The following is a 23,206-nucleotide window of genomic DNA, read 5'->3' as shown; positions in this document are numbered from 1 at the left end:
GCCCAGGTTGTACCCTCCTATAGTGTATCACCTACCAGAACCAGAGCAAGGGGAGTTACCCCAAAGGGGCAAAGAGGAGGTAGGAGCAGTTATCTTTCTTACATTTCATTGGCTCAATATATTATCTTACTCAGGGAGAAGAAAATAGTAATACTAGAAATAAAAATATTTGGTGAGACCAGATCAAGAAGTACAAAATAATCTGAGGCATTGTGTATTTTAAACTAAAACATTGTTGCTATCTGAACCCAGAATAACATGGCCTGTGTGTCTCTATTTAAAGGGAAGGAAAAAAAATCACAAGAACCAGGCATGGGAAAATTTCCAATACACAAGGCTGGCGCCTGATTTTACCTCTCTTTCTTCATAACCACCAAAGTTAGACGACCACAAACAGAACTTTACCCTGTTTCCCAGGACTTTTTTGTGAGGATTTAATAAAATAACAAAAGTATTCTGTCCAGTGTAAAGTGCTCCATAAATATTAGTTGGGTTATTACAAGAAGGGAACTAGTACCACACTATGTTTGTGCTGGAGACAGTAACAATGAACCTAAATAGACAGCCGGGCAAATCAGCCAGACAGGAAATATGTCTGACTCCTGAATACAGGCTGGATTCCCTTTTGCTGAGCTACACCTGCCAGACTGGAAGCCCCTCATGCTTCTGTCATGAATGAGCATGTCCTGTCCAGGGCCTCGCCCTAGTCTGGCCCTTGGTTCCACCCTACTGTGCTGGACCAGAGCCAAGTCTGGGCTAATTTCCCCCTCCAGCTGGCCTGGTACTGCCTTTCCGGGATCATCGGGCCTCAAGCCAGAGTCTCAAACTATGTATTACACAAGTGGCCCAATAATGAGAATGCTCCTTCCTTCCCTTCTAAGACTGGGAATTTCCCTTCCCTCCTCTTTCCCTTTAAATCATTCCAACTCCTACTTCTCTGTTTCTCATCGGCCTCAAAGCTCCAGAATAGGATCTGTAAAGTCATGAAGCTGAGAAAAGAGGGCAGAGATGCATTTGTTCCATTGACTGTTTCTCTGAATCAAGTCTCAGCAGCTCCCCACCAGTGCTCACTCCTTGTTTCCACTAGCTGGGACATAAAAGGTTCTTAATAAACATTCACTGAATAAAAATAAATATCAAATTAATGAAATGATAAATACATGTCTAATGAAGTCTCCAGACTTTCTCTTGACCCTGAACCATAATCCTTGGCCTGCTTTTTTATTGCCTTTATGATCAAATTCTACAGCAGCCTAAAACTTGTTTCCCAGACTGACTGACATTATGCACAAAGGAGGATCATCATCATCACAGATATTTTTTCTTTTGAGTTCTGGGAGGAAAAAGAAACTGAAAAAGGGACAGACCTCACTTTTATTTTTTAAAAGGTACACAATTACTGTGTCAGTACAAAAATGTGTTTTGTATTTGCATTGTGCTTAGGAATGGTATGGGGAGATTGTGGAGTTGTGTTTTCTTTCATTGGAGACTAGAAGAGACATCCTGGCTAGAAAGCACAGTTGCTAATAGCAGTGGGCAGGGTTAGGGGCTGACTGACTCCTACTAAAGATAGAAGATAAAAGCACAGCTTTAAACGTGGCAGATTCCCACCGTTCACCACTCCTATCTCCGTGCCTTATAGATGAGGTAGAGCCAGGTTTCTCTGGGATTCCACGGTGGGAGCACTGCCACACTGCTGGAGCATACCGCCTATAAGTCCCAGATGACAGCAAACAGTCAAGCATGCATACAGTTGGTTTACCAGAAAGAGAGTAAAGAATAGGCTGTAATAAATATTTGAAGAAATGATGGCCAAGATTTTTCTTAATTTGAGGCAAGAGAAATGTGTAGATGCAAGATTCTAAATGAACACCAAGCAGCATAAAAACATTAAAAAGTCCATGCAGAGGCATCTAGTTGAATTATTGAAAGCCAAAGACAAAGAGCGAATCTTGAGAGCAGCAACAGAAAAGTGACATATTACATATGATAATTCGCTCAATAGCTGACTTCTCAGCAGAAAGCATGGAAGCCAGAAGAGAATGGAATAGCATCTTTAAAATGCGAAAAGCGGGAGTGGGGTGGGGTGGGGTGGGTGGGTCCCGGAGATGTACAAGGACTGGTGTAAATCACAGATACAGTTCTAAGGCCAGTTTTACGCAGTTAAGGGGGACTGGAATGGTGGATATAACAGAGGGCACTTGGGTGGACTGTTCCAGGTGCTGAAATTCTTGGTGAATGTATGATATGGGGGAAGTTGGTAAATGATAGGAATGAGGATAGAAAAGGATGAGGATAGAGAATAGTATGGTTTCAGTTGTTCTTATAATCCTCAAAGGAGAAGGGACTTTGTGTGCAAATTGAAAAACAGTGATCTGGAAGCAAGAAGAACAAGAAGATGTTTCTTGGTCCCTTCCAAGGTCTGTCTTCCTACTAATATTCCCTTCTGTATGGTGATGATAGAACTACCACTACCCAGATCTACTCTGAAACCTGAGATTTCTTTACTCCTTCTCCTCCCTTATTACTTACGTCCAGTCACCAAGTGCTTAATAGTGCTAAATTCCTTCCTGAAGTGCACGGGGAGGGAGGTATATTTGAGAGGGGATAGAGAATCGAAGCTTCTTGCATTTTGTGTTGTGAGGGTTCCGAATGGAACTCCGGTATTTGGCTGTTTTAGTTCGTGGGATAATGTAGGCTCCCAGTTGGATACAGGACCCGGATTTCCACCAGAGGTTATTTCCTTATTTTAGGGAGATGGTCTGTGTTTCCTCTTAGTCACAAATATCCCTTTTCAGAACCTCCACTTTCGTCCTGCTGAGGATTTGGCAGCACCTCCTTCAGAGAGAAAGGGAATTCAGGGTGAATTGCACCAGGTCCAGAACCCAGAAACAGAAATGGCTTTTAAATGATGGGAGGAAAACAGAGACTAGCTATCTGCTGATCAGGATGAAACATAGATTTCATCCTAACAGGCCAACTCTGATAACTTCGTAGCAGCTCTCTGGAACACCAGAGCGCTACATTGAGAAGGATTTCAAGGCTTAGACTTGAGTACAAGCTCTGAAAGAGGGTACCACAATTGACTGGTGATGTGTGCCATGAGAGTGACACCCTATGCTCAAGAGTGCTCTCCTTAGCCTGGGTGGTTTGTTTACAGACAGGTTGCTTGGTCCCCAGCAAGTAAGGGACTTCCTAAACTAATACAAAAGAGCAAGGCTTCTCTGTGTCACTGAAGCTTAGGACCTACCTTTCAAGTCCTGGCCAGGCCCTGATTGAAACACAGCATCTGAGAGCAGGAAAAGGCTGTTTATCATTCCGGATGTTTGTGAAATTTCTCACATGAGTTGGCTGGGCAGTTGATATAAGTCTGGGCTTTGGAGCTATCCCTCTGAAGTCACCTTGCTACCTTCACCTGCCCAAAAGGTAAGAAATGATAGGAAGCCATAGGATCAGTATGAGTTGTTTAGATTTCTCTTGGACAGATGTCATCATGGACATACAAGTTTTGTACACTGGACCAGCCCCCATCCTGCCTCTAAAGTCAAACAAAACTCTTCCATCTTAGGTCTCCTCTTTGCTATGCCCAAAGGAATCACTGACTCCTCCTCACACTCCTTAACCAACAGAAACCTTTTCTTTGAAGGAGTGCTGTGTTGAGGGCAAGCCCCTTGGTATAGGGTGGAAAGGGAGTTGAAGCCTGATTTTTTTCTTTTTTTTGACAAGATCAGGGGTTGGAAGGGGCGAAAAAAGATTCTGAGCTTGAGCTTCACCTGTTCATCAGCTATGGAGTGGGAAAGAATATTCAGTTTCGGCAGGCCTGCAGATGGGAGTTTGGGGAGAGAGAATGTGAGAGTATACGAGGGGAGCTGCTCTTCTGCATGAAAGGGGGCAGGGAGCCCTCCGTGGTCTGGTGGTCGCATATGCTATGGAGGAGGGAGAGGAATGCTGAATGGATGGCTTTTGGGTATCCGGAGTCCCTGAGGAGGTGAGAGAGGCCAGTAACAGATCCGTGAAGAAGGGTGGGAACCTTCTTCCCAGCCCCCATCCCAGGGAATCCGCGCTCCCAGATCATGGAAGAACCTTCAGTGAGAGAGAAGGTCCCCGAGGGAGCCCTATCTGGGGTGCAATAGGGCTGCGCCCGATCCCGCCTGGTCCTTTCCCAAACCCGGGGGTCTGCCGTAGCAGGAAGCGCACCACCCAAGCTCAGCATGTCACCTTGGGGAGGAGGAGCCAGGTGGGTCGTCGCAGCTCCGGGAAGGGCTGCCAGGGCCGGGGCTTCGGGGTCTCCCCGAGGGGAGAGCAGCGCCCTCCGGGTCCAGGCCCGCTTGGTCCGGTGCCCCGGGGCTCTGGGGGGAGGCGCCTGGCCCAGGCCAATTTCGGGCTGCCAAGAGTGGGAGAGTCCGTGCCCGCGCCGGCGGGCGGGCCGTCCGCGGCCCGGCCCGTCGCCTACCTCCCCGCCCCCCGGCTTCCTGCGGAGGCCGCGGCCGCCATGTTGTTGTGGGGCTGAGGCGGCGCCGGCGGAGCCCAGCGGCCGTGACCGGCTGCGCAACAGGTTCGCTGTCGGCATCCTAGCGAGAGGGCGGGCGGCGGCGGCAGCGGCCCAGCAGGGTCTCCCGGCCCCGACCCGCGCGGGCTCTGCGGGTGCTGAGGAGCGCGGGGTCGCGCTGTGACGTGCAGGAGGCGCGGCGGGGGCGCCAGGTGGGTGAAGCCGCGCGCGCGGGCGGCCGCAGGGCGCGGGGCAGGTGCGGGCGGCGCAGCGCCGGCCGCCCGGGAGGCTGCCAGGGCCGAGCCGTGCGTCGCTGACGCCGAGTCGGGTCGCGGGGCGACCTGGCGTCCCCCGAGCTAGGCCCCTGGGGCTTGGGCGCGCCGGGCGGAAACCTCCAGCCCCGGTTCCTGTTCCCGTGGCGGGGCCGGGGCGGGCGCCGAGCCGGCCGCGGCCTCTTCTGGCAGGTGGCGGATGCCGCCGAGGGCGCGGGGCGGCGTGGCCCCCTCGCTTTCGGGGTGCGGGCGAACGAGAGCCCGGACCCGTTTTATTATCGTGGAGTTGGTTTTTCTCCTCGGTAATGGTTGGTGTGAAATGTCAGGTGAGCCGCATCCCGGTGCGTCAAAGTGGTCCGAGTCACGGACGGATGCCCGGCGTCCACGGCTCGCATTAAACCGAAGTTGGGAAATGTTAAAATTTGACTTCCAGGGTACACAGGAAGCGCGGAGAGATGTAATTTCTTAGGCCAGAGTAAAGTTTATTGGTTATTTAAAAGAAAAAAAAAAGACTCCTGCATGTGCATAGTGCATGGGTAAATCAAGACTGAAAGCGCCGATGGCTCTACACTCTGTAGAAAGGTGCAGTATTTGAATTTATTGATCATGTTCTTTATCGTTGGATGATTGCCGAAGGTAAATATGCCTTCCTTGAAATTTGTATTAATTACGAATTGAGAATCTGTTTGCTAGAGCTAACCGCTTTATGATAGGAGCTGTGGTCAACACAAAAATTATTGCTTTACTAAATCCTTCTAGTTTGTTTTTACTAGTATTTACTTACTTACCCAGAAACGGGCATGGTGGAACTTGAAATTTTGTGGTGTTGTATTTAGGTTAATTTGGGTAGCAGAGCCTCAATAGGTTAAGCGGCTTAAGTCTTTAGGAAAAGTAAGTTCCTTCCTCCCTGTCCAGGTTTGCTATTTTGTTAATCAGTGTTAAAATCTAAAAGCAAGCTGCAAACATCACATAAAACCTTTGCCCAAATTAATAATGTTATCCCTCAAATTTAAATATAGTAACAACTCTGATGGGCTCACCTTTAGGTTTCTTTGGCTGTGGGCACAATTCCCTTATAATTTTAAAAGTAAAAAAGTCATTTTTAAAAGCTTAATTTAGAAGCGAACAGTATTTCATGTGTTTGAAGGACTTAAGAACGATGTGCATTGCTGTTGTTTTAATGTAACGTTAATAAGCAGCTGAAAAGCTTGTATTCCCCACCCCCACCCCCTTTAATGAAGGTGATTATTCTCTTTCCTGGCGTTTATATGAAGGTTAGAATGGTCTGAGAAAACTTGACCCATTCTGAATAATTGAACAGGAAGGCACCGTTGTTCTGCATATCTCAAGCCTAAAATCTTGATGTCTTCTGAATATGAGGAAATGTTTTTGGAATGTTCTAAGGATTGGATTTGTAGTTTAAGAAATTTCATAAATATAGGCTAGTATAAGGAGCCTGTTTATATCCATCAACCAGTTTCAGTAGTTTGCAAGCCTTTCTTTATCTAGGCTTTTTTCTTTCTTTCCTACCTTTATTTCTGTTTTAGCCATGTCACCCTCCATACCTAGTATTTTTCTCTCTGAAAAAGAAAAGTGAAATTTCTTACATAACCTCAAGGATTTTTAGTTTTAATTTATTTTTAAACTTCCAAATTCCATCTTTCTGGCAAGACCAAAAGAACATTTATTGCTTAACTCCTTCAGTATTAAAATATATTTACCATGCTTGTCATTTACTGAGCACTTACTACATGCTAGGCCCTGTGTATGCAAAGTGCATAATTATTTAATGCTCACAGAGCTCATAGTTACTGTCTTCACCATCCAAAAGATAAGGGAAATGAGGTGCTAGGAGATTATTTGACTATTCTAGCTCTTGAACCTAGTAAATACTGGAGCCAGGTTCAAACCCAGGCCTTTCTGACTTTAGGGCCTGTACTTTCTTACAGGGTGTGATCATCTTGGTTCAGAATTTTAAAAAAGTTTTATTGGATTCAATAAATAATTGTTGAGTGATGAAAGTCCGTAATTGATAAGTACCTAGCATTTTTATATACTGTATTTAGTAGCAAAACATTTGTATTAACAAGCTCCAGAAATGATTCAGAATAAGCTATTTGCATTACTAAAAATGTGTATATTTAATTACCATCTAACAGTGATTTTGCTTTTTCTTTTGTATTTTGTTTTTTCAGCACCTTATTTATGGAAAAATCTGATTGTGGAAAAACTAATTTTGGAGAAAAGCTAAAAGGAAAAAGAGCCTTTTGTGTGTGTGTGTGTGTGTGTGTGTGTGCACGCTAATTAAAGGCAGGATTCCAAGTGTGACTTGGAAAAATAAGAATATCTAGAATAAATCCTGTAAATGCATCAGAAATGCTGTATTTTTTTTTTTTTTTGGCTTATGTTCACTCTTAGCTATATACTGTCCTATAACTACAGAGCACAGAAACTAATGTTAGAATCCCATTGGGTAACTTGTGTGTATTCATATCCTTGAGAAGGGGAACCTGAACTAGTCTTAATATGAAAGCAGAGAGGAAGTGGTGGAAGAGGGGAGGAAACTGAGCAGAAATAAGACGTTGAATAAATCAAGAAATCATGTATTTTCCTAAGTCTTAAGAGGGCAGCATTTTTCATTTGCAGATATCCCATATTATTTTGAGGGATTCATTTCAAAAGTAATTTCACAGCTACATCAGGACACTGAGTGATTTAGTTACGTAGGTGTGGAGCCATTGCAAAGTTGCCAGTTTCTCATCAGACTCTTAAATATGAGAGACATTTAAGGCCCTATTACCAGCTGGTAGACATTTAACTTTATTAAAGTAGCTGTCTTATGTTTTCGAGATAGTCTCTTCACTAAAGTATAATCATTTTGGAAAGAAAAAGTATATGTAGTTTTAATAAAAAATGCATTTATTTTCATCATAACTATAGTATTTGAAAGTGGGAGCTCTGGAGTTAGAGCTGCTGTTCCCTGCTCTAACTTGAGCTCTAACACTAACTGAATGACCTTGGGCAGGTTACTTTAATTCTTTGAACTTCTGTTTCCTCATCTGTAAAATGGGAATAATAATACCTACCTCATAGTTCTGGTGAGTGTAATATAAAGCGATTAGCGCAGTGACTGAGGCTTAGCATAAATCCTCAGTACGTGTTACCTATTAGTTACCTATTATTGTTATTCAAACCTGATTCAATTAGATGGTTGAAATTAAACTAGTTTAATCCTTTTTTTTGTCCTTGTTTTTATCCAGTGTCTGGAAAAGAATTCCCTTTTTTTTGCCCTTAATTAAAAAAAATCTTACCACCAAAATCATCTCTATAAAATGTCTGGAAAATAGAGTGGAAAAACTGATCCACAGTCTCACTCCCAATACAGAATCTACTTTTTCAGTCCCCATAATTTCTTAATTTGGGGGAAAAAATAATCCAAAGGAAGGAAACATTCTGTATCTGCAAAAACCCCACGAAACTAATGCTTTGGATTATCACTTCAAAGTCTTTGAATCCAGATGCATAAATAATTTCTGCTTTTCGGGATGAGGAGTACTTGACAGTGAGAGATACTAGGAGAGAATGATCAGCAGAGTCAAACTGCAAAGGTCCAGATAAGGGCAGAAACAAGGTTTGCACTGGCCGTTAATACCATTGCTTTATCATCTCTTTTTTGTTTAAAGCATACTGGCCTAAATATTGTCCTAAGTATTTGGCACGCCACCTTTCCTTCCCAGTTCTCCCATTTAATGAGCCTTTATGGTACTTTTAAGAAAGACTACTCAGAAGAAGAATTGAGTAGGTCTAGTTAATAAATTTCACCACTTTTGTAACATTTGTTGATATTGCTTTTTAGTGAACATGAAATACTTTTTAGTGAAAACCAGTGAGAACCTCAAAAATTAATGAAATTTGCTGAGATGATGCTGACTGGGAATGCGTGGGTAGCATTCTTTCTTTAACCTTGTTTACTAAGTCCTGAGAATGCAAGTGGTAGGAGAAGAAAAGCCAAGTTAAGACTTGAGTCTTGATTTCCATTTCCTTTCTTTTCTCTGCTAAAGTTTTAGTGCTTATAAATTTACTTTGCCTTGCTGCAGAGACCACCTATATTGGAAAGTTTTCCCTGATCCCACCTTCACTCTTCCGATATCTGGTCCTCATTTCAATATTCTGACTTGGAGTTTTTACCCCCGTTTTCCAGCATCCTGGTTCCTACATCCAGGTTCCACTGAGTCCCAGAAAGTTGAGTAACTTGGATGATTGAGATGAAAAGAGGCATTTAGATTAGATAAAGGTAACTCAAAACTTTTTCTGAACATTACTCTCAGTACCTGGGTTTATAGTCTTTATATCACGATGGTAATCACCCATCTTGAAAAAGCACGTGCTAAAGGCTCTCGTTAAGTCCATCTTTGGTCTTGCTCTCCTCAGTGGAATAATGTTGACATTTTCTCATCTTTTTTCTATCAGTTTCATTGGGAAAAATAAGACTTTTCCCCCCCCCTGCCCTGGGATTTGTTTTAACTTTCTTTTCTTTATCCAAATCACTATTTTTCCTTTTTAAAAAATTTTCCCTGGCAGAACTTACTCATAATTCATGTGTGGAATTCATTTTAACAAATACCATTTAACCTGCAGGAACTGGCCTGAGGCAGTGATCATGGACTCAGTGAACATAATACATAAAGGCTTTTGTTCTTGGGCTTATGTTCAGGAAGGGGGAAGATGGACAATAAAATATCTAGAAGTTAGAATTTGTTAGGTTCTGTAGAGAAAAGTAAGGAGGAGAGTGAGGGTAGCAAATGCACATGTGGGAGAAAGGGAAGGTAATTGAGACAAGTAAATTAGCATTATTTAGAATTATTACCAAGAATTCACATTTAATGAGTAAATCATAGCTTTCATATAAAGTAAGAAACTTAATACTGTTTCAGGCTACTTTAACATAAATGTTTATCATTTTAGTATTGTTTCATTAGACAGTTCGTTAGAACTGTAAACTGTCCATTGTCCAGTTCTTGTCACCAAAGCAAAAAAAAAAAAAAAAAAAAAAATCCTTAGGCACAAACTAATGAGTCGAGAATAGAGATTTTTCAAATGGTTTAGAAAAAACTCCTTAATTTGATCTTACTTTGCTTTTTCTTTTTCCTAAAAGTGCTGTGTAGTGGACTTTTTTTTGATAGTTTAATTTTTATTTTATTTTATTATTTTTACAATTTTTATTGTGAAAAATGAATATATACAAAAAAGCAATAAATTTCGAAGCACGACCGCAACAATTAGTTATGAAACAGATTTCAGAGTTTGGTATAGGTTACGATTCCATGATTTTAGGTTTTTCCTTCTGGCTGCTCCAAGACAGTGGAGAAGTATCAGTATAATGATTCAGCAGTCATACTCATTTGTTAAATCCTATCTACTCTGCTATAACTCCACCTTCTCTTTTGATCTTTCTCCCAGTCTTTAGGGGTATTTCTAATTTTTTCATGTTGGAAAGAGCTGTCAGTGATATGGAATACGGAAATGGAACTAGTTGACATTCTGGAGAGACTATCCCCTCTGGGTTTCAGGACTTATCTGACCTAGGACCCCATCTAAAGGCTGTAGGTTTCTGGAAAGTTATCATAGTGCATGGAACCTTTGTTGTATCTCAGATAAAGCCCTAGGTGTTCTTTAGGGTTGGTGAGAATGATTTTGATGGGGTTTGACAAACCATGATAAATAGCAATATCTAAATGAAGCTTATGTAAGAGTAGCCTCCAAAATAGCTCCTCTGCTCTGTTTGAACTCTCTTAAGCCACGAATACATTATTTGTTGCAATTCTTTTCCTCCTTTTAGTCAGGAAGGTATTGTCTATCCCACAGTGCCAGGGCCAACCTAATGCTTGGGTGTTACAGGGAGGCTTTCCCACCTGGATGTCATGTCCCACATCGGTGGTGAGGGTAATAATTTTACTTGCAGAGAGAGAGAGAGAGAGAGGCCTCATTTGAACAACAAAAGAGGTCCCCTGGAAGTGACTCTTAGGCGTAACTGTAGGTAGGCTCCCCTTCTCCACTTCATAGATATGCTTCTGTGTTGTGTGTCTTTTAAAATTCTATTGATTTTTTATTTATACCATTTTTTATTGTTATGAGTAATATATATTCATCATAGAAAACTGTAAAACTGCAGAGAAATTGAAAGGAGAAAACACTAGTCACTGATAATTATATTATTCAAAGATAACTGCTGCTCATATTTTGGTAGATCTCCTACCTGAACGTTTTCTTCAAAAACAAAATATATTATGTACTTTCCTATATAACCTGCTTTTTAACTTACAAAAATACCGTGCTATCTTACATTTATCTACAATATTATTATTATTTTTATTTTTATTAATTTTTAAATTTTTTAAAAAAAATTACAAGAAAGAAACACAAACGTTCTTAATATATGATCATTCCGTTCTACATATATAATCAGTAATTCACAATATCATCACATAGTTGCATATTCCTCATCATAATCATTTCATAGAACGTTTGCATCAATTCAGAAAAAGAAAAGGACAACAGAAAAATAAAATGAAAACAGAAAAAAAAATTATACATACCATACCTTCAGGAAACTTTTGCCTAAAGTCTAAGGAGACCCAGGGGATAGAACAAATCATGAAGCTTTTGTCTTTGAAGACTATAGTTTCTATTTGGAACATTGTCTGGCAGGTACTGTGTTCTTCAAATAGGCTAATGCTGCTGATCAGGTTGTGTTTTGGTTTGGTAAAGCTCCTGGAATGCAATATACCAGAAATGGGTTGGATTTTAACAATAAGGATTTATTAACTTATAATTTGCAGTTCTTAGGCCATGAAAATGTCCAACTGAGGGCATCAACAGGATGATATCTGGGTTCTGAAGATAGACTGCTGCCATCTGGAACACCTGTGTCACTTAGAAAGGCACATGGCCAGCCTCTGCTGGTCATTTGCTCCTGGATTTCTTTGCTTTCAGCTTCTGGTTTCAGTGGCTTCCTCTCTGAGCTTGTGGGTCCTCTCTTAGCTTCTCTGGGGCTTTTCTCTACGAGTTTCTCCTCTTAGCTTCTGTACGTGTTTATCCTCTTATAAAGGATTCCACAAGAGGATAAAGACCCACCCTGAGTGAGGGACGTGCATCTTAATTGAGATAACCTAATCAAAAAGTCCCACACATAATAGGTCTGTACCCACAGGAGTGGATTTAAACAACTTTTTTTCTGGGGTATGTAAGAACTTCATACTCTCACAGGGCACAACTCCATTTCTTTTCTCTCCAGCTTTGATTAGAGCTACTTTTCTAGCTTTGAAAAAGAGACATTCTTCAATTAATTTACTAGTTTAATTTTGAGGCATATTGGTTTTGGGGAAGAATGAATGGGCACTTCACCTATTACAGATGTAATTTGTCATTTACTGTAAATTTTTTCCAAATCCTTTTCCCCTTTAATTTTTTAGATATTTTTTTATTGTGAAATATAACATTTACACAAAAAAGCAATAAATTTCAAAGTACACTGTTACAAGTAGTTATCGAACAGATTTCAGAGTTTGGTTTGGGTTACTGTTCCACAATTTTAGGTTTTTCCTTCTAGCTGCTCCAAGACACTGTAGACTAAAAGAAATATCAGTATAATGATTCAGCAGTCATATTCATCCTTTAAATCCTTCCCTCTCTGTTATAATCCCCCCTTCTCCTTTGATCTTTCTCCCAGTCTTTAGGGCTGTTTGGACTATGGTCATTCTAACTTCTTCATGTTGAAAGGACTGTTGATAATATGGAGTACGAGTATGGAACTAGTTGATGTTCCAAGAAAGGCTGGTCGGTCCCCTTGGGTTTCAGACCTTGTCTGGTTTAGGAACTCATCTGAAGGCTGTATGTAGGTTTCTGCAAAGTAATCATAGTACATGGAACTTTTATAGAATTTCAGATAAAGCCCTAGTGTTCTTTAGGGTTGGCAGGAATGGTTTTGGTTAGGGTTTGGCAAACCATGGCAAATAGCAATATTTAGCTGAAGCTTACATAAGAGTAGCCTCCAGAGAAGCCCCTCTACTCTATTTGAACTCTCTCAACCACTAATTCCTTATTTTGTTAACAATTCTTTCCCCCTATTTGGTCACGCAGGCGTTAATCCCATGGTGCCAGGGCCAGGCTAATCCCTGGAATTCACATCCCATGTTGCCAGGGAGACTTTTCACCCCTTGATGTCATGTCCCATGTAGGTGGAGAGGGTTATGATTTTTACTTTCAGAGTTGGGCTTAGAGAGAGAGAGAGGCCACACCTGAACAACTTCCTCTGGAAGTAACTCTTAGGCATCATTATGGTAGGTTTAGCTTCTCTGCTACATAAGCAAGCTTCACAAGAGCAAGTCTCAAGATCAATGGCTTGCCTATTGACTTGGTAGTCTCTGTTTGATACAGTATCAGGGGTTCTTTTCCTCTTTAATTTTATTTTTCATTATGAAAATAATGCATGCTGATTGAAGAAACTGAAAAATAGAAAATAAAAGTAGGAGAAAAAGTCATTCTAAGTTTATCAACAAATGACAGCCAGATTTTGGTGTCACCTACCCACTCTGTCTTTTCTTTTTGTTTGTTTTTGCATATATATTGTTGTACATGTTTTACAGTACAGCATTGTAGTTAGGAACATGGGTTTTGCTACTTGATTGGGATTTTAGTTCCAGTTCAGTCTTTTATTAGCTTTGCGAGTGTAACAACATCACCAAGTCTGTTTTCTCTTCCTAAAAAGTGGAGATTCTGTGGTACTTATCCATGGGGATGTTATGAGGATGAAACCAGAATATGTGTACAGCATTACCACCTTATAAGTTCTCAGTAAATGTAACAATAATAATCAGGCCTGTTTTTTTTTTTAATTAGATTAACTAAGACTGCTGCTCTGTGGTGTTCTTGGGGGTAAGGCAAGTATTTTTCTTATTTTTTCTGAGAAAATTTAAATCCAGTTTCAAAATTTGTTTTTAACATTCCCAAGTGACCTATGAAGATGTTTACTGTGAGGCTCCTTTAAAGTATGATTGATCTTGGGCTCTGGGCCTCTTACCTGCTGGGATGGCCTGATGAGGATATTAATGAGAAGATGGAACTCCATATGAAGCCTGGAGTTGCCGATTTGGCACTTAGTGAGGAGTCAGTGATTGTTGGCTGATACTGTTTTCATAATGATAAATACACATTTTTATAGTATAGCATAAATTGTGAGTTATAAGAACAGAAGCAGTTTCCATGTTGTATGGTCTCGCTGAACTTTATTTTTTTTAACAGCTTTTGAATTATTACTGTTATTTTTATTAGAGAACTTGTGGTTTTACAGAACAATCAGAGATAAAATATAGGATTCCTATATACCACCCCATTACCAACACCAATAGGTATGGAACATTTGTTACAGTTTATTCGTCAGTTGATGAACACTTGGGTTCCTTCCATCTTTTGGCATTTGTGAATAATGCTGCTATGAACATTGGTGTGCAAATATCTGTTCAAGTCCCAGTTTTCAGTTCTTTTGGATACGTACCTAGTAGTGGGATTGCCAGGTTATATGGTGGTTCTATACTTAGCTTCCTGAGGAACCACCAAACTGCCTCCTCCAGTGAACTGCCCCATTTTACGTTGCCACCAGCAATGAATAAGTATTCCTGTTTCTCTATATCCTCTCCAACACTCGTTATTTTCCTTTTTTTTTTTAACAGTGGTTATTCTAATGGATGTGAAATGGTGTCTCATGGTTTTGATTTGCATTTCTCTGATGGCTAATGATGTTGAGCATGTTTTCATGTGCCTTTTGGCCAATTATATTCTTTGGAGAGATAGCAATTCAAGTCTTCCTAATTGAAAAATTTTTTGGATATCACTTGCCCGGAAAACAATCTGTGCTTAGAGTTCACCAGGAGAGAGGAGATCTTTGACGCTCATTTTAAATGCTTTAATGTTTTATTGGTTTATTCAAATTCTACCTTTTTGCTTCATTTTTAGCATTTTATATATTTCCATAATTTAACCATTTCATTTAGGCTTTTAAGATGTCAACACATAATAAGTCACAATACTATCTCATTACTTTTAAACTATCTTTTAGCATCTCTGATCGTCTATACTTGTATTATTGTATATTTGTGGTCTGTCTCCCTCAGTTCATTGTGGTAGCCACCAGCCACATGTGTACATTGAAGACTTGACATGGCTACTCTGAACTGAAATGTGCTATAAATGCAGACTGTACACCAGTCCAGACTTAATATGGAAAAAATGTAAAATATCTCATTAATAATTTGTTGTGTTGACCATGTTGAAATGATAGTATTATGGATATATTGGATTAAATTAGTTATATTACCAAAAGAAAAAAAAAGAGCAACTAAAGAAATAATGACAATTAAATGTAATACATGATCCTGGATGTTCAAGTGTTTTGCCCATTTCTTTATTGGCTCATTTGTTTTTTTTGTTGTTAAATTGGAGGGTTTCATTATATGTTCTGGATATTAAACCTTTATTGAAAATGTTCTTTCCAAATATTTTCTCCCACTGTGTATGTTGTTTTACTTTCATGATTGTGCCAGTTTACAACTACTGTGTACCCCAGAAAAGCCATGTTCTTTAATCCTGATTCAATATTGTTGGGTGGGATCTTTTTGGTTAAGTTGTTTCTATGGAGCTGTGACCCACGCAGTTGTGGGTGGGGCCTTTTGATTAGGTGGTTTCTGTGCAGATGTGTCTGTACCCATTCAAAGACAGTCCCTTGCTGAAGTCCTTTAAGAGGGAAACATTTTGTAAACAGCTTCGAAGCAGACACAGAGACCTTTGGAGGCAGAAGGAAACCACCTCTGGGGAAGCCTTTTGAAGCGAGAAGCCAGAAGAGAAAGCTAGCAGGTGCCATGTGCCTTCCCAACTGAAGAGAAACCCTGAATGTCATCAGTCCTTTCTGGATGCCTTAGTTTGAACATTTTTACGGCCTTAGAACTGTAAACTTGCAACTTTATAAATTCCTTTTAGAGAAGCCAACCTTTTCTGGGGTATTGCATTCCAGCAGCATTAACAAATTAGTACAGTGATGAGGTCCTTTGATGTTTTTTAATTTTCATGAGGTCCCTTTTATCTGTTTTTTTCTTTTGTTGCTAGAGCTTTGGATATTAAGTCTGAGAAGCCATTGCCTAGCACAAAGCCATGAAGATGCTTCCCTTTGTTCTCTTCTTGGAGTTTTATAGTTCTAGCTCCTCTTATATTTAGGTCTTTGATCCATTTTGAGTTGATTTTAGTATATGGTGTTACGGTAGGGATGTTCCTCTTTTTTTTTTTTGGAGATGGAAATCCAATTTTCCGAGCACCGTTTTTGTAGAGACTATTCTTTCCCAATTGAGTGGCCCTTGCCCTTGAATTACTAATCATAAGAATTGAGTGTTTTATTTAAAATGTTTTTTTATTTTTCAAAATATAACATATATACAAAGAAAGAAAGAAAAAGCAATGATTTTCAAAGTTGATTGTTTTTAATTACTGGATATTTTGATATATGTGGTTCATATGTGATTAAAAAAAAAACCATCAAATAACAACAACCAAAAAAAAACTTGAAAAATAGAAGAGAGGAAAAAATTCACCTCCAGTCTTGCTATTAAAATCAGCTTCTTTTAGCATATTAGTGCATTTGTTGAAGAATTTTTTTTCTTTTTGGCAAGAGGAAGTGCACGGGTCAGTCAGTGAACCTGGGTCTCCTGCATGGCAGGCAAGAATTCTACCACTGAACTACCCTTGCACCACCCCATTATTATACTTAACCATTCCTTCTATTCACTGTACTCTTGTTCTACCTCAATTTTAGTTTTTTCATCTTGTCTTTATTTTTACATTTTAATTTTTAGTATTTTGTTTTAAATTGCTTTACTCCTTATTTCCTAGTTTTAAATATTTACATTTTATCCACTGACTTTAGCAATATCTATTTTATCCATCGGGCTTCAACATTTTAAACGTTAGTTTTATGGACTGGAGCATTGTTTTAATTCTTATTAAATGTTATCTCACTGGCTTTTAAAATTTATTTAATAATTGTTTTTTCTATTTTTCTGGGGTACCTTGTGTCCCTGAAAGATCAACTATATAAAATCTGAAAACTAAATCGTAATAGAAACTGAAATTATTTTAAATATAGGAGATTAATTTTAATCACTGTGCTATAAAACCAGCCTTTATTACTAAGTGTAAGACACTTGGTAGTCATAAAGGAAAAAATTGACAAGTTTTGGAATAAAAATGTAATAAAAAATACCTTAAATTTGAAAAGCAAGAAGCTGGGTAAAAAACATTTACAGTGTATGTTACAGGTAAAGGTTTCGTCTGTGTCATAAAATAATGCATAGGAAAAGATCTGTGGAAGGATATAGGCCATATTATTAATAGCTTTGAGTACTTTAGGGGCCTGTGTTAAAGAGTGCTGGTAAAAAAAAAAAAAGCCAGCTTTATCTGTGTTTTAAGTTTTTATAAAGATAAAAATAAAAATATATGTATGTAGCATGCACGGGTGGTTTAGTGGGAGAATGCTCGCCTTCCATGCGCAAGACCCTGGTCTGATTCCCAGACCATGCACCCCCTCCCCCCAAAATATGTATGTGTATATAAAGATGAAAATAAAAATATATGTGTATTAAATAAAACGTACTCTGTCCACCCTATTGAGTACTGTAGAATGAAAAAGAATGCACTATTTCTGATGGGATTGTTTTATAAGAAGTTTCAGGCGTATTGTTAAAATGTCACAAAGTAGGTAAAACAAAATATGTACATGTATGTAATATCTAAAAACAGGCTGTGAGAATTTACTTCACATGACTGACACGGTCATCTTTGGGAAGGGTAAATGGGGTGGGATAGAAAAGTAGTGACTTTCGGTTTTTCTCTTTATATTTTCATATTATTTGAAGCTTTTGCAAAAATAATGTATTATATATTATTTGTATTATAAAAATATAAATAAAGGCTAAGGAGAAAATATATGAACTCTCATGGTACTGCAAAAAAATGATCCTGTGAGTCCACACTATTCAGTCCAGTAACCACAAGTGAAATATGGTTAGTCCAAATTGAGATGTACTCTAGGTGTATAAAACACACCAGATCTTAAAGACTGTATATACACAAAAAAGAATGTAAAATGTCTCAATATTTTTTCATATTGATTGCATCTTGAAATGATAATATTTAGGTATACTGAGTTAACTAAAATCTGTTCATGAAATTAATTTTACCTGTTTACTTTTACCCTTTTAATGTGGCCACTAGAAAATGTAAATTATATTTATGGCTTGCATTGTATTTCTGTTGGACAGCACTGTTGTAGAAAATAAGCAAAAGTAATGAACAGGCATTCACAAATGAAATATACATGGCAAATCTGAGAAAGACACCCAGAGCAATACTGAGTAGAGATTTCCAAATTCCAAATCTTTTTTTTTGTCTCTCAGATTGTCAGAATTTAAAATAATTATTTATATTAAATATTGGCAATATTGTACAGACAAGTATGCGTAAACTCCAATGGGAATATAAAATGGTACCACATTTTTAAAAAGTGGTTTGAAACAATGTATCAGATTTTTAAAATGTTTGTACTGTTTGCCCATTAATTACACCTTTAGGAGTATATTTTGCCTAAATACTCAGTGTATGAATGAGGATGTTTGTAGTAGCATCGTTTCTTAAGCAAAAAAACTGGAAGTGATCTTAATGTCCACCAAGAGGGAACAGATTAATAAATTACAGTACATCCATGTAGTAAATGCTATGCAGCTGTTTAAAGGATAGGATTAATCTATTGTGTATTGCTATGAAAAGATGTTCATGATATGTTGAATGAAAAAGAATTAACAGAATAGAATGCATAGTATAATTTTATTTAAAAAATAACATGTCTGTTTATATATGCATAAAAGAGATTTGGAAAGATATATACTAAATTGTTAACTGTGTTAGAAGGTTGTGTCTTCATTCTCACCTCTTCTCTTCCACTTTCTGTTCAATAAATTTGTTGTGCTTGAGACTTTTTGGAGCATGTATACTTTTTTTTTTTCCACTGTGAAAAATAGCATATGTACAAAAAAGCAATAAATTTCAAAGCGCACCACAACAATTAGTTACAGAACGGATTTCAGAGTTTGGTATGGGTTACAGTTCCACAATTTTAGGTTTTTCCTTCTGGCTGCTCTAAGACACTGGAGACTAAGAGAAATATCTATATAATAAATCTATATAAAGAAATATCTGTATACATAAGGAGTATGTATATTCTACAATTTACATTTAATGGGGGAGGAAAGCTTGGTCAAGGGAAATACTGTTTGTGGAGAATTGCTTAGAGGACATGCAGTGTTATCTATTACTGGTCTAGATACTTAGACATTTTTTTCTGAATTAAGTCAGAGGTGTAAGGTTGTGCACCAAAATCACAGTGATTAGCCTTCTGTCATACTGCTTTAATTGAACTACAGTTTGGTATTATGTCATTAGCCTGTACTGAGGGCTTTATAGATGAAGCCCGAGGTAGACTGGTAATAGTTATTGTTAGAATTTATCTTTGGAAGCACTACTTTGTACAGAGATCTGTATGTCTGAGTGTGTACATAATGAGGAGAATAGTTATTGCAGCATTATTTGTGGTGGAAAAAATTGGTAACATGAAAAAAGCAGGTTGTAGAACAATGAAGTATGATTTCATTTTTGTAAAAATATTTGTTAGTATCTAAACAGAAAAAATTTTTGTAAAAATAATATTTGTTAGAATCTGAATAGAAAAATATCTGGAAGAATATATTTAAAACTGTTAACAATTGTTATCATAGTAATGGACTTTTGTTTCATATTTTATACATCATATTCCTTTAATGTTTAATTCTTTTAAAGTGAGTTATGTATTATTTTTGTGATTAGAAAGATAAAACTAGATGGCCTTATGACACACTGCTGTATTTATTACTAGGATGTTAACATTTTTTACATTCTACTCTAACTACACTGGCCTCCTTTGTTGTCAGGTGTCTCAAGCCACTTCTTCCACAGGGCCTTTGCACTTCTTGCTTTTTTTTCTTTGTACACTCTTACTCAGTTGATACCTACGTGCTCCAGTCCCTCAGTTCATTCGGTCCTTGCTCACATTTTACTTATACCTCTTATCCAACTTTATTTTTCTCCATAGTACTTTTCACTACAACATACTGTATACTTGCTTGTTTGATTTTGTTTTTCTGTTTCTGAATGTGGCCTGTGTGATATCACTTCTTGAGTTTTTTTGAGGATTCTCTTGTAACCTAGTATTTTATAAATTTTTTGTAATTGTTCATGTATATTTTAGAAAAATGGATATATTTTGGATTCTATATGTGTTTTAGTTCCCCAGCAACTAAAACAAATACCACGCAATGGTTTGGCTTAAACAATGGGAATTTGTTAGCTTCTAGTTTTGAGACTAAGAAGTGTAAAATAGAGGTATCAGCAAGGTGATGCTTTCTCCTTGAAGACTGTGGCATGCTGGGTCATGGTGGCATCTTTTCCTTTCTCTTCTGGGTTCTGTTGACTTTCAGCTTCATGTTGCTCCCTGTGGCTTCTATGTGTCCAGTTTTTTTGTTTATGAGGATGTTAGCCATATTGGATTAATGCCCACCCTCATTCACTTTGGACAATACCTTATGTAATAACATCTTTAAAGGTACTATTTGCAAATGGGTACACACCCATAGGACTGGAGTTGTGAATTTGTTGCTCCGATTTTAATTTTTTTGTCCATTTGATTTATCAGCTTCTGATAGAAGAATATTAATATCTCACTATTATTTGTCAAATTTGCCTTTTAATTCTGTTTTACTTTGTATATTGTCATGGTTAGGGACAGGTGTCAACTTGGCCAAGTTGTGGTACCTGTTCATCTGATTGGGCAAGTGCTGGCCTGTCTGTTGCAATGAGGACATTTCATAGGATTAGGTCATGATCACGTCAGCTACATCCACAGCTGATTCCATTTGTAATCAGCCAAAGGGGAGTGTCTTCTGCAATTAGTGATGCTAAATCCAATCATGGGAAGCCTTTTAAGGAGGACTCAGAGGAGACAGGTTGCATTCCTGCTTTGGCTGGTGAGCCTCTCCTGTGGAGTTCATCCAGGCCATCCATTGGAGTCATCGGCTTCGCAGCCTGCCCTGTGGATTTTGGACTCTGCATTCCTACGGTCACGTGAGACACTTTCATAAATTTTATATTTGCAAGTGTTCCCTGTTGATTCTGTTTCTCTAGAGAACCCTAACTAATACATCTCGGTACCAGGAGTGGTTCTTAAGGAACAGAATCTTAAAAATGGGCTTTTATGAATGGTTTTCTACTCTGACTGGGCTCAGAGACACTAAGGACTCTGATTCCCGTAATCAGAATGACACTCCCAATCCATGGACTGAGTTGGCAAAGGAAATAGTCAAAATATCATCATTCGATTCTCCTAATGCTTCGCTTGTATGAAGCCAGACTCTGGGGGATAATGTTTTTGACACCTTTACAGAGTTTTGTAGAAATAAGAGTTATAGAGATGTTGGTTGGTTGTTGTTAGATACACTGTCTACATTAAAGGGTGAAAGGGATGGGCTTAAGGCTTCAAACAAGAAGCTTAAGTGCCGTCTGAAAGATGTAGAGGTTTCTATGAGTATCCTGAAGGAAAATTTTATTTCCTGTAGCTGTAGACTTGAGATCTCTGAAAATCAGACTCAGAATCTTATTGTTAGAGTAGCAACTTTACAACGTAAACTGAAATCTCAGTCTTGCATGGTGTCTGCCATTGAAGTGAGGGCATTGATTGGAAAGGAGTGGGACCCTGAAAAATGGGATGGTGACATATGGATTGATAATGATGTTGGGGGTGAGGTTGAAACCCTAGACCATGCTGAGCCTTCTTTAGATAACCCTGTAATAGTCCGCCCTGAGGACATAGCCGCCCCACCTCCAGCCTGCCTTGAGGAATTGGCCACCCAACCTCCTCCTGAAGGGATTAGCCCTAGAGTTATTAATCCTGTTTCACCAGATGAAACTGCAAATGAAAGCCCTGAAGCAAATGGCTTGGAAGATATTTCTAATTCTTTTCATGACCCACCCCCACCACCCCTCATTTCTTCTAGACCTATAACTAGAGTAAAGTCCCAACAGGCCCCTAAAGGTGAGGTACAAAGTATCACACATGAGGAGGTACGTTATACTCCAAAAGAACTGTGTGAGTTTTCCAATTTATATAGACAGAAATCAGGGGAATATGTGTGGCAATGGATTTTAAGAGTGTGGGATAATGGTGGGAGGAATATAAGGCTGGATCAGGCTGAATTTATTGATATGGGCCCACTAAGCAGAGATTCTGCATTCAATGTTATAGCTAGAGCAGTTAGAAAAGGTGTTAACAGCTTGTTTGGGTGGTTGGTTGAAACATGGATCAAAAGGTGGCCAACATTACCTGAGGTTGAAATGCCAGAACTGCCCTGGTATAATGTAGATGAGGGGATCCAGAGGCTTAGAGAGATTGGGATGTTAGAGTGAATTTATCATGCAAAGCCTGTTCTTACACCCCAGGAATGTCCAGAGGATGCACCTTTTACCAGAACAGTGAGAAATAAATTTGTGAGACTAGCACCATCATCCCTCAAGAGCTCTGTGGTTGCACTTCTCTGTAGGTCAGATATTACTGTAGGAACTGCTGTCACTGAGCTGGAATCCTTAAACACAATGGGGATGACAGGATCCCGAGTTGGCAGAAGCCAGGTGGCAGCACTTAATCACCAAAGACAGGGTAGACGTGGGTATTATAATAGACAACGTACTCAAAGGAGGCATCAAAATTATATGACACGCAGAGATTTGTGGCATTGGCTAGTAAATCATGGGGTGCCTAGAAATACAATAGAAGGGCAGTCTACTAAATTCTTGTTGGAGCTGTATAAACAAAAGAGTTCTAGGTCAAGGGAACAGAAGTCTAACCTGAATTACAAAAACACAGAGTCATGGCCCCTTAACCAATTTCCAGACTTGAAACAGTTTACAGACCCTGAGCCCCTTGAATGAAGGGGAGGCCAGGTCCCTATGGGGGAGAAACCTGTTACACTGCCACAAATTTATACTGTTAACCTTCCTCTAAGTCTTCCCCAAGGAGACCGACGGCCTTTTACCAGGGTAACTGTGCATTGGGGAAAAGGAAATGATCAGATATTTCGGGAATTATTAGGCACTGGTTTAGAAGTGACATTAATTCCAGGGGACCCAAAACATCACTCTGGACCACCAGTCAGAGTGGGGGCTTATGGAGGCCAGGTGATCAATGGAGTTTTAGCTCAGGTCCGTCTCACAGTGGGTCCAGTGGGCCCCCGGACCCATCCTGTAGTTATTTCCCCAGTTCCGG

The 23,206-nt window shown here is 39.1% G+C and overlaps 2 protein-coding genes across 14 annotated transcripts in view; one reads left to right on the top strand and one right to left on the bottom strand.

Moving 5' to 3' along the window:
• NCOA1 (nuclear receptor coactivator 1) overlaps positions 1–4,398 on the bottom strand; it is a 478,179-nt gene extending 473,781 nt beyond the window's left edge. For 6 of the 9 annotated variants that reach the window (XM_077152273.1, XM_077152274.1, XM_077152268.1 and 3 more), the window contains exons 1-2: positions 4,219–4,397; positions 3,251–3,415 (exon numbers count right to left, since the gene is read on the bottom strand). The gene's annotated coding sequence lies outside the window, so the exon portion shown is untranslated. Of the gene's footprint in view, positions 1–3,250; positions 3,416–4,218 lie in introns of all 9 variants that reach the window. The other 3 variants (XM_077152272.1, XM_077152270.1, XM_077152275.1) reach the window with 2 other exon arrangements.
• Positions 3,404–23,206, top strand: part of ITSN2 (intersectin 2) — a 217,109-nt gene continuing 197,306 nt past the window's right edge. For 3 of the 5 annotated variants that reach the window (XM_077152259.1, XM_077152254.1, XM_077152258.1), the window contains exon 1: positions 4,481–4,701. The gene's annotated coding sequence lies outside the window, so the exon portion shown is untranslated. Of the gene's footprint in view, positions 3,427–4,480; positions 4,702–4,964; positions 5,088–23,206 lie in introns of those variants that run through there. The other 2 variants (XM_077152256.1, XM_077152255.1) reach the window with 2 other exon arrangements.

This window comes from Tamandua tetradactyla, chromosome 3, assembly GCF_023851605.1.
Source record: "Tamandua tetradactyla isolate mTamTet1 chromosome 3, mTamTet1.pri, whole genome shotgun sequence".
NCBI classification, from domain to species: domain Eukaryota; kingdom Metazoa; phylum Chordata; class Mammalia; order Pilosa; family Myrmecophagidae; genus Tamandua; species Tamandua tetradactyla.
Note: the sequence above shows the minus strand (reverse complement) of the source record. Positions and strands in the feature narration are given on the sequence as shown.